The sequence below is a fragment of the Leguminivora glycinivorella genome, chromosome 7, assembly GCF_023078275.1.
Source record: "Leguminivora glycinivorella isolate SPB_JAAS2020 chromosome 7, LegGlyc_1.1, whole genome shotgun sequence".
NCBI lineage: Eukaryota > Metazoa > Arthropoda > Insecta > Lepidoptera > Tortricidae > Leguminivora > Leguminivora glycinivorella.
Genome location: NC_062977.1, coordinates 22536970 through 22549843, shown reverse-complemented (window position 1 = coordinate 22549843; position 12874 = coordinate 22536970). Strand labels below are relative to the sequence as shown.

The window sequence follows — 12874 nt, the reverse complement described above, 5'->3', positions numbered from 1 at the left end:
TTATTTATTTAACTGTAACGTGATCTGGGTGCCGGCAGAATATCAGTGCCTCACTCGAAAGGGTGAAGCGTATAGCTGAGTCGGAACCCTTTTGTTTTTGCTGCAATGCACACAGTGTTGGTAAGCATTTTTTTAATGTTGTGTACGTAATTTTAAGTCAATTGTATGTTTTTTTTCTTCTTCTCTTTTTGTTGTTCTGTGTTGCATTTGTAATTGTGTGTTATTGCAGCATTCAAATAAAGCTTTTATCTATCTATCTATCTATCTATCTACATTCACACCATTTTACCACAGGCACCATCTCGTCAGTCAATGGCAAAAACGTCCATTTTCTCCGATCAGTTAAGTGCGATCGCCCATTAAAACCTAGCACTGCCGTATAATTATCTGGTTAGCTCAGGTCAGTGTGTCGGCTACCACGAGGACCCACTTTGCATTCAAATGTTACCACTGTCTCTTTTAAAACGACACTATTTGTTAAGAATCGTTTAAAAACCCCTAGTTTTTAATCCTTTTTCTTATATTCATTTTTGATAACTCATTAATTTTTAATTTAATTCAAATAATAATTGTTAAATAATATATTCAATTTTCATATTCTTTCATTCAAATATTCAATATTGTATTAATTCAAGTTGACATTACGCATTTATAAATCATTTGTATTATTTTTAATTCATTAAGCATTCATGGTAATTCATTATTTATTCAATTTGTATTTTTTAAATAAAATATCAATATTGTTTAAAGTCACATAATAATATGTAATTCAAATAATCTCTATGCACAAATTTACCTATGGCAATATTCAAAATTCAAATTTGACAGCTTTGAGCTTTCAAAAACTTACGGTTGTTACTGTTCGCTTGTTCCGCTCTCCAACGACATTCACTGTGCCACTTTCTTTGTTCTTCTCATATTTCACATTTATACAATTTGGAATCCATATCCACGCAATTTGGATTTCTATGGTCCATCGAGCCTTCGAAATTGTGAGGGGGCAAGATTGTGGCACCGAGTCGAGCTCCACATATTCAACGGACGTTCTTCAGCGAAGCCGTGGGTCATCCAGGTTGGCGTAGGGCACATCCAGCTACGTGCCAGTTCCGGAGCTGACACTCATCGCGTCCCATCAGTCAGGAGCGACGAGTGAATTCACGAACAGCATTCACCGGACACACGGAGCAATTCCCACTACAGTGGGAATTCACCGTAACCGTCAGTCAGTTACGGAATCCAGCCCATCCAGCACCAACCAGACCAATCCAGGAGCAATCCAGTGGAGAACAGCGGCAGCCATCCATATTCATATTCATATTCAGGAGCAGTCAGCGCAGAAGGAGGAAGCACGAAATAGTGAGATCGTTCCTTGTCCTTCTATTCAATTCACATTTGTTTTTTTTTGCAACTGCACTATTCATACCTATACAATTCAAATTATTATCATATTCAATTATTCATATTTATTCACAAATATTCCATCAAGTGCAAATGTAAATTCATTGTCTTCATTGCCATAATTTGGTCAGTAGGTACACAGTAGATATTCACACTTATTCACATAATATTCATTTTTGTAGGCATGTCCTAACCTTTCAACACATTCCGTAGCAATACATAACATTTAAATTCACAAATACACTTTTAACTTCATACCTAACTTTTATACATTAATCACACATTCATTTCAATAATTCACTATCCTAATTTTCATTTTAAACACTTTTAATCTTACGCGAACACGTTTTTAGGTCAATTTTATGTCTAACTGCAGATTGCCGGTAAGGTGTAAACAAACTCATTAAGTGATTACATAACCATCAGTGCATCTCATATCAGCGTTGCATTGCATTTAAGTTTGAGCGCCTGATACTTTTGAATAGCAAATTTTATTCATGACATTTTATATAAATTTATTTTCTTAGGCAGTTTAATTAATTTATTATGTCACAATGTTTTTTGACCAAGATTTACACAAACTTAATCACAAGCGTGAGGTTATTAGAGGCAAACTAACGGCCTTTCAGCAGTTTATTTCTCATTTAGCAGCCGAGAAACAGTTAAACGAATTGCAGTTTGCTGAACTAAAGTTACGATTTGACAGAATAGGGCCTTTATATGACGAGTTTAATGCATTACAGATAGATATAGATATTATATTGTCTGAATTCACAAATGGAGAGAATATCGGAGAGGAGCAGGCACTCTTCGAAGATGTGTACTTCGCAAGCATGTCAGCTGCGCAAGTACTGATACAAAAATATTCAAAACTTGATTCTACAGTCAAAGTGTCCACTCAGGATTTGAAAAATAATGTAGACAGCAAAGCACGTAATCTGCGGTCTACATTTCACACACAGGTGTGCACATATGCACCTGAAATTCTCACAAATTCAGTTGTTCACAGGCATAGCTTGGCGCCGGAACAAAACGCTTGTGAGGAGCAGTTTTCAATAGCTGATCCTGGCGAGCAATCCATCAAGTTGAATGAGCCGCTGACAGATGGCTATATAATTCATAATTCATTCATAATTCACAGATGCAATCCCAATCGTGTGGCGGGAACACCGAGCAACCCCATTTACGGTCACGTTCTTGAGAGTCCAGGGTTGCTCAGTTTTATACATCACATTATTGTGTACATATACAAATATTACCGACTCACATTCTTTCATGCAGGGCCTCTACTGAACAGCAAAACGGTGCAGCTTTTGATAGGTAGCATGTCAAGAGAGCATGAGGTGTTAGAGGATGCACCTATTTATTTACACAGGTTACACACATTCACATACATCACTGATTCAAACTAACGGCAATTATTATCCAACGTAAATTCAGTCCTTTTTCATTCCTTTCCATTTCCTCACGGGGCGATCCATTATTTTCATGCACATGCACAGATTGCAGCCCTCAAACTTCACCGGTTCGTAGCAGCTACACTTCGGGAGGTATCCATGGCAGCGACGGCATCGCACGGGTTCTCAGCATCTTCCATCCTCTCCCTGTCTACACATTGTTGAAGTCATAGACTCCAAGGCGGGAGCATGTTAAGAATCGTTTAAAAACCCCTAGTTTTTAATCCTTTTTCTTATATTCATTTTTGATAACTCATTAATTTTTAATTTAATTCAAATAATAATTGTTAAATAATATATTCAATTTTCATATTCTTTCATTCAAATATTCAATATTGTATTAATTCAAGTTGACATTACGCATTTATAAATCATTTGTATTATTTTTAATTCATTAAGCATTCATGGTAATTCATTATTTATTCAATTTGTATTTTTTAAATAAAATATCAATATTGTTTAAAGTCACATAATAATATGTAATTCAAATAATCTCTATGCACAAATTTACCTATGGCAATATTCAAAATTCAAATTTGACAGCTTTTTTCAAAAACTTAGAGCTTTTCAAAAATTCTTACACTTTCTTTGTTACTGTTCGTTGCTTCCGCTCTCCAACGACAATTCACTGTACCACTTTCTTTGTTCTTTCTCATAATTCGGAGTAAACTCAGCTTTAAACTACAGTCCGCTTATCATTTAACACCTTTCTGCAACACCTGTTGGGAGCCCAGCGAAGATTCTTATTCTGTCAGTAGAAAGACAAATGTAGTACCTAATTATGTAGAGGGTGCACGATATGTTTATGTACGTCTTCAATAATATAATTATGGAGAAGTCTCTGCTTTTTATTAAGCTGAAGACATTGGTCACTTTTTTCTAAAGCTAATTTTGATACACCTAACCTCTCTGTCTCCTATGTAAGTATTTTGTTAGCCAGTGTTAACGCCCTGACTGGCAACACAGACAGGATAGCCAACCTCCGGTCACCCCGCTGATCCAATGAGCAGCGGCCAGAGCCTCGAGCTGCCGGACCAATAGGAATGAAGACTGAAGCGCCGCGGTTTTCCCCCGTCGCGACACTATAAAAGCACGGTGCGCGGCACCAGCGACCTTTTTTTTACTAATCGAAAACTCTCTCTGTCGCGTGTCCTAGACAAAAACCTGTAATTTAAAATCCATTAAAAGAAATGGTAATATTTTATACTGTTTTATTTAAACAATTAAGTTCAGGCTCAAACAGTCAGATCGAGAGTATCAGTTTACCCGTGTAAAATAGGACCCGTTAAACCGAACTATAGTTTATTAGCGAGTCAAATAGGATAGAAATAAACTGAAATAAGTAACAGGCCGCTCGGGTCGTAACTCAGTTTCGGCGAAAATATTAAAGCATAGTTTTAGGTCATTTGGGTAATATACGCAACAATGTCTGATTCTGTACGCAAAGGAATATAAGACGGTTTATATTAAGCGTAGCGTTAGCGGAGCGGAATTTCGCCTGCAATCCGCGCTGGTTAGTTCCCGGCGGCGTTCGCTGGGCGCAACGCCAGCGTTCGTCCGGCGCACCGCTATCATTGCGCTCCGCTGACGCTCCGCTAACCGCCTACACGCTCGAAACGCGCATGTGTGGCCGATCTTTTATTGTCTACAAATCTTCAATATCACCCAGTGGGAGTGAGATAACTATTTCTGCACGACACTTCTTATCTTCTAAAACAGCGGTTCTCAAACTTATTTTCCCATGGAACCCTTTTAGAAAGTAAAACATCTGACGGAACCCTCAATTTTTTTTTTATTGCAATCTTTATTTTAATAAGCAATCATGATAGTCAAATCTAATCACTAGATTCTAATGTGAGGTATTACATGGAACTGTTTTTTAATTTTTTAACAATTGGTGAATATTTGGTTTTATGGAAGAGAGTTAAAGTTGCATATTAGGTACCCAAAATTCGCACGGAGCCCCCAGAGAGGCTTTGCGGACCCCTAGGGGTCCGCGGAGCACACTTTGAGAATGGCTGTTCTAAAAGAAACATTTTAAAACTATTGCAAGTTGTAACCCTCTGTTTAAATTTATACGGCTATCATAGTTATATTCCGCTTAGAAGATATCATCAAAAGATGCATTTATTTTACTCCACTAGACGCAATACCCCGGTTAACCTTACATTTTTTACAGCAAAGATTTAATAGGTCTATCTTGTTAAGGCTCCAGTACACAATGGCCTGTGATGGGCCACGCTTTGCAATGCACAATTGTAGGCCACGATCACTTGGTGTTCACACAGTGGCGCATGTCTCATTGCTGGCTGGAAAACCACTTGCGATGGACATAGAAGTAATTACGGCTGCGGCTATTTATTTATAAACTGTTTACAAGTATTACAGGCTCAGATTGATATAAATCAATAAACTTTAAAGTTTCTTCATTGCTCCACGGTACTGATATTTTGGGCGATCAAAAATTCTAGTTCTAGCAACAAAAAAGTGCACTATCCCGGTCAGGCGGTCGGTGACAAACTAAACAATGGCCGATTGTGTGAACACCACAGGCCACGCTACGCCACGATTCCTTTGAAGTGTGCCCAAAAAACCGACAACTCCCCGATTGCGCACCACGATTGACAATTGTCCGCCATCATACACCATTACCCCCTGTACACAATGGCGATGGCCTGTAGTGGGCCAGCATGGGCCATTGTGTACTGGAGCCTTTAGATTTCGACTTTTCTCTTAGTTACAGAATTAACTAGACATGTATGGACAAAATTTTAATGGTAAAATTGGTAATCATAGAAAATACTAGAAATAAATGGTTCAAGATTGTGTTTTACACCTTCTGGTTTGCCTGAGCCATCGGCTCTGCAAAGTCTGCAAGCGTTTGTAACACTGTCTCAAACTGGAGCAAGTTCCTGAAACTGCCCGACCCAGTTACAATAGGTGCGCTTGCGCAGGCGGCGATCAGATGTGCATTAGCGCATGATGTCATCCACCAGAGATAGACGTTTGACAAATGTAACCAGGACCACAGCTACTTACATTTTAGTTACATCAAAAATAATAAAATTATGTTTTTCTTCGAAAAAATGTCAGTTCTGACAGCAGGCAGATTGGCCAAGTTTAGGCAACACTAGTCTCAAACTAGGTCAGATTCCTGAAATCCTTTTGATGCGTCCATGGGTCGCGGTAATCGATTACCATCGGGCGATGCGGCTGCTCGTTTGCTTCCTGCCTCTTAAAATAATGTGAAAAACAGTCAGACGGACAGAGTCGCATCATAAGGGTTCCTTTTGTCCCTTTTTAGCGCGGAACCCTAAAAACGCCCGACACAGTTACAGTGCGCTCTCGCGCAGACGGCGATCATATGTGCATTAGCGAGTGATGTCATCCACCAGAGTTAGGACAGTTTAACTAGGGCATTGCCTTTTTGGTCGGCTGTCATCGTGTTAATAAATCATCAATTTTGGGACTATGCAATGCGTCACAGGTCCGATAAATTCTTATAATTTGTCGTTGAAATCCTTGATAAAATAACTGAACAAGTATCATAGTTTTTCTCGGTATTTTCCGCAAATCAATAAGCATTGTGCCCATGTCAAAATAAAAATGAAACAATGCTAACCTGGCTTTAAATAGTCTGGCTTTGAAAAATAGAATAAGTTTAAGAAATGACCACAAAATTAAAATTTTGTAAAAAACCCCCGACCGCGACATAGTGGACCGATTTTTATGAAACATGGCTAAGAACACTCCCGACTAACTCAGCTTTCAAACAAAAAAAAAAGAAATCGAAATCGGTTCATCCGTTCGGGAGCTACGATGCCACAGACACACACACACACAGACAGACAGACATACAGACAAACAGACAGACAGACACGTCAAACTTATAACGCCCCGTCGTTTTTGCGTCGGGGGTTAAAAAACAAAGATCTGCGAGGAATTCCGATAAAACACAACGTCCTCTCTGTCGGCACTTTGGCACATACTGACACGTCTTTAACAGTATCAGTATAAAGATAATTGAAATTGCCGCCGATTTAGCCAATCAGGTTAAAGATGTTTGACATGCTCCACATGTTTGGTGGCAAATTGAGCCATTTAAGAGTTCAGACGAACGTGTCTGGATGTTGTCGCCAGATGTGACCCCGACGCGGGGAAGACATTTTGGAGTCTTTGCTTGGAAATTGGAGCATGTTTTAAATGTTGGTAACGACTGAAAATTAAGATTTTAGAATATTTCTATCACTACCTACAACACCCTATGAAGTCCGCCAGTGCGTCTGTTTTTTAGTTTCTTCGGAATAATCTCAAAAGCTACTAAATGGATTTTCACGGAGTTTTCACCTGTTAGAGTGGATTAGGTATACAATAAAAGGTATGCAATATATCCATACTAATATTATAAATGGGAAAGTGTGTGTGTCTGAATGTTTAGGGGTGTAAGTTTGTATGGAACATTCCGTAATTTTCGAATTTAACGAAGCTGCGTGCAAAAGCTAGTGTATGATATTTGCTAATGAAGGCAGAAATGCCAGAAATAACTTTATACATAGAAAGAGACAAAATTGATTAATGACGGGTCCGGACCGAGATGGTCTTACAAAATGTAGGTAGGTATTTATGGGTATGTTTGTTCGTCACCGCACGCACGTTCTGTCTATATAATTGTATCTATGATTAATCAGTGGTGCGAGTAACAGCGCATGACAGCCGCAGCCGTCAAACGGACGCGTTTTTGCGCGTGCGTCTAATATGGTCGCAAATGATCAGGGTTGCCAGGAGAGAAAAGTGAATTATCGAATCCATCATATTATCATCATCAGCATTTACTTGAAATTCCAAACATGTCTTAATTTCGTATGACTTAGACCCTGTTCTAAGATAGATAACGGGGGGGTTGCGACGAAACTAAAAACAAATAATTGAGTTGTTTAGGAGATTCAGAAGTCCTCCCAACGACATCCAGTCAAGTCATCCAGCTAAAACTTAAAAGAAAGCTGTATCAATGAATAAAATATCGTACCTACCATCGCACAATTTGCAATTTAGCATACTTTGTTCAAAGTATCAATATAGAGAATCAGAATTTTCACCTCAATGGCACAGATTCGTTTTAGACTTGAATTTTTTTGGACTGAAATTCAAAATTTCGGATATAAAATACATACATACATACATATAATCACGTCTGTATCCCATAAAGGGGTAGGCAGAGAACATGAAACTACTAAAATAAAAATAATAAATAGTTTCAAGCAAATTCCAATATTATAATAACAACCTAAAAAGTTTATTGCACAAAAATACACAAAAATGTACAAATGGCGGACTTAATGTCAAAAGGCATTCTACCAGGCCAAACAGAGATTCAGTACAAAGTATAATAATTAACGTCTTTAGCAACCCTAAAATGACTGATATTAATAAAGCCACTAAAGGAATCCAACAACCCTTCCAAATCCCACTTAATATCTAACTAGCAAGGTTCATTTTCCATTCCACACGAACGTTTGAAATTATATCTTATTGGTAGTCACCACATGAGTTGAGTTAGTGTGGGAGTGCCCTAAGTTAGTGTGAGAGTGCCCTAAGTTAGTGTGAGAGTGCCCTTAGGAGTTTATGATCGTATCGAGGCTTCCTTGATCGCGAGATGCATTTAAAATCTTTCGCACTATTTATTGCTACTTATTGCGTTTTTAATTGAACATAATTGGCTGATTTAAGCTTTAAAAATGCTATAAGTTTCTTGCGAGAAAATATTGCATCAGTTTGCGTAACTATTTTTTTTCCCACTTTCGGCCTCGAGTGTAAGACTTTTGAAATCAATAATGTATGATGCGATTTGACGAAAATTTTACTTTAAGGTACAGGTGACAATTTCGAATGACGAGTAATGTAAACTAATCGTTTTTTTCCCTGTTTTACATTCTTTTAATTATTGAATAGTGTGTCCACTGGTCACACAAGGCACTCCTGTTCAATCGATGGTCTTACTCATGTTCACATCACATACTAGCCGAAACAAAGACGTGGCTTACGATGGAGCGAGCTTGCCCAGAAGGTGCTTGTTCACCCTTGATTTGAAGGTTGCTGGGTTGTATGACGCCGGCAAGGAATTCACTCCTTTAAACTCTCTTACTTGAACCAAAAATAACATACATTTTCCGCGAAGTTTAAGCTTTCGAGTAACCTATTATAAAAAATCATCAACATGGTAGAGGATCAGGTTAAACCGGCACTATCACAAAAAAGAGCAAAACTGCGAATCAATGAAGCTAGTGACGCAAGCAAAAAGAGCAAGGGCAGAAAACTAGTCTGACTCATTGCATTGTCTACTGATACCAAATGACATCAAGATTAAAACATGGTGCCACGTTAAAAATTATAGAAATGACATACATAGGTATTATTAAAGGGTACCTTAGTGAAATAAGACATAGTCGGTACTTGTTTAAAACATGTTCACCATAATTATGAGAAAACCGCGTCAAAAAGTTATTACCTACTTACTTCGAAACGTTTCTACTTACCTCGTTTTTGACTACAGAATGAATCGAAAGAAACGAAATTTGGATACTTGTAAGAATTTCACGATGTAAGATAATTCTAATATGTCGTTATCGATTAGAAACAGAATAGACTAAAGGTCAAAATGACAGATAGGGAAAGAGCGTTTAAAGCACAAAAAAAATGTCTTAGAGCAGCATGCTATGAACACTTTTTAGAGCCATGTAAACCCTTGTATCTAAAACATCAAATATTAACTTTGCCTTGCCTTTTCATCTACGAAGTAGCTATATATGTAAAACTTAACATAGATCTATTTACAAAACTTAATAGCATTAGACATCAAGGAGAAATATATGTGAAACCGTTCAAAACTGCTTTACTTTCGAAAAGTGTATTTGGTATGGCACCCAAATTATATAATAAACTTCCAAAATCCATCTTACATTGTAACAAAGTACAGCATTTTAAGAAAAACTTGTATAACTTTTTATCAGAAAAAGCCTATTACTCCATTCAAGAGTACCTCAGTGACACATTTTAACTAAATATATGTATGAGTATGTAAGATGTAAAAATCGTAGTATGTAGCTAAAAATGTAAATGTGCATGCCTTATGTAGTTATGTTATTAAGTAGGTTTAAGTTTCACTGTTTGTACGCCTATTGGCAAGACCATGGTGATTCTATGTATTTATTGTTATGCTCCATCATTGTATTTACCCATGTTCTACAGACAATAAATGAATTATGAATTATTATTATTATGTTTGTTCTTTACATATCTCGGGACCATAGGGTCCCGGACCTTTGTAAGGCATACGTGGGGCCGAAGCCAACAGCGCAGAGGCCCTTTAGAACAGTTTAATCTAAATGTAATGTGACACAAACCAGCGATTATCCCTGTCCGCACTATAGTAATGCACCCAAGGACAAGCCCCGGTTAGTGTAGAACTATTGTAAGATAAAGGTACAAAAAGAAACCGGGCTATTATGTTGAGTTGCTAGTGGATTCGTAACCAGTGCTATTGGAAAAACTATGGCACCTGCCTCACTCATATGTTACAAAACATGACAAAATAGGCAGGTGGTGACTCGCCAACTCACTATATGGGTCCCCGAAAACGGCCGCTCGCACGGAGCGACAAGGGCACAACATAGCGTGAGCGGCTCAGGGTGTAGAGAGGTGTGCGCCGCTTTCTACCCAGTCTGTACGAAACAGCCACTGTGCCAACTCGCGTCTTATGCATATTTCACTTCCACCCTGCAAGCATATAGCTCTGGCACCCCACTCTGGACGGCCGGTTAAGGCAAGCCAGAGGTGAGAGTCCTGCGACCCCTGCTCAGTGTTCACTCCGGCCGGCCAATGAAGGCAAGCCGGAGGGAGGGATCTGATCGACTCTCGGGGGCATGGGATCCAAGGGACGCCACTTCCCATTCAGCTCGCCACAAGCTGCCCTGGGGGCTTATTATTATTATTATTAAATGTCGTTTCATTTAAATAACGAAAAAGTACAGTGGCAAAGGCCGGATAAAAAATATAGTAAAATGATTTGGTATGGTACCAAAGCTGGGTTCTACTAGTAGGTACTTTGATTTAAGGATTTTCTGAATACTTACACTAAATAGGTTTATTTATTAACATACGTCGCTTCTGCTTTTAGTATAGACCAGTGTAGTACGGACAGCAAAAACCTGCGCAAGCTTCCTGCGGTCAATGGGCAGACTCGTCGATACGAGTACGTGATCGACTCACAGGTGAGGTAATGTGCTTGATTGGGTTATATATAGCACGAGCGTGGCTATTGGTCTTTTATCGACATTATGGAGTATTTAGAGGATAGATTGAAGAATAAACGTCTGTAATCTGGCCTAGCGCGTAGTGACCCTGCCTGCTAAGCCGCGGTCCTGGGTTCGAATCCCGGTAAGGGCATTTATTTGTGTGATGAGCACAGAGAGGTCCTGAGTCATGGATGTTTTCTATGTATAAGTATTTGTATATTATATAATATACAAATACTTATATCGTTATAACACTTTAAGTTCTCGCGCTTTGTACACATATTTAAAGTCACACACAGGTCGAACGCGATTAATTAACATTATTTTTTCTTTTTTTTTTTTCAACGTTTCGGCCAGGTTGCACTGGCCGTGGTCGCGGTAAAAATAATGTTAATTAATCGCGTTCGACCTGTGTGTGACTTTAAATACTTATATCGTTGTCTGAGTACCCGCAACACAAGCCTTCTTGAGCTTACCGTGGGACTCAGTCAATCTGTGTAAGAATGTCCTATAATATTTATTTATTTAAATATGAATTGGTTCTCATTTTAGAAATATTTTGAAACGGAAGTTACTTCGTCTCTTTAAAAGCACTGTAAAAATGTTGTTATCAAATCTAACTTAATTTGACATTATGAATAAGAGTACGGCACTTTTCTTGCAAATATGAACGCCGTAAAGATTTGGAAACATAGGGACATCCCGAGAAGTTTAAAGAACCTTAATAAAAAACAGGAAAGTTATTATTTTTCCCTTAGATTTTAAATAGTTAAGCCGACGTCTGCCTCTTCTTTATTTAGATTGTTGCCTTTTTAACGTCTAGATAGTAATGTGGCGATTTAAGAGCTTCACTACCCCCTTTGTTCCCGTGCATGTCGTAGAAGACGACTTCTCGGTCCAGTGTGCGACTGTGCGTAGCCGAATGCAAGATCGTCTGATAGTGAAACATGTTTTGGTGTAATATCTCACGTTTAGCGCCCGTCATTAGGCTCCGGAAACGAGACAATTGGCGAGTGTGAGCGCCACGCCCCCGCACTTCGCACTCATCAGGTGCACGCCAGCGGTAATGGGTTAAGCACGCCACATACTCGGGGAGACGGATATTACGAACGCTTAAGGTTGACACACACTAGACCGAACCCTAGTCTAGGCTTCTGTGACCTATGTCAATATAGTGACATAGATGACCTAACCACAAAATTAAAATTCGGATAAAACCCCCGACCGCGACATAGTGGACTGATTTTCATGAAACATGGCTAGGAACACTCTCGGCTAATTCAGTTTTCAAACAAAAATAAACTACATTTAAATCGGTTCATCCGTTGGGGAGCTACGATGCCACAGACAGACACACACACACAGACAGACAGAGTAGACAGACAGACAAACAGACAGACACGCCAAAGTTATAACCCCGTCGTTTTTGCGTCGGGAGTTAAAAATGACGTTTCAGACTTGTCCTACACAGCTCCGCCAAACTAAGTAAATTGTTTTTTGAAGATCCGACTTCAGTACACAATATTTCCATCTTCGCCAATGAAATGACAGTCTTGAACGTTTGTTCAGAATGATAAAATAGATTAATAGAAGCGCCTCGCACAACTAATCTGTTGAAAGCGATATTTCCCCACCGATATGACTTTTGAATTAACTGTCACTCGCAATTCCATAAACTGAAATACGTAATACTAGCTTTTGATAGCGTCTTCGCTCGCATTAAAAAGA

The 12874-nt window shown here is 38.7% G+C and overlaps 1 protein-coding gene across 1 annotated transcript in view; it reads right to left on the bottom strand.

Annotated features, from left to right (window-relative positions):
- The window catches only part of LOC125227885 (protein outspread), a 489387-nt gene that overhangs the window by 56160 nt on the left and 420353 nt on the right, over window positions 1–12874 (bottom strand).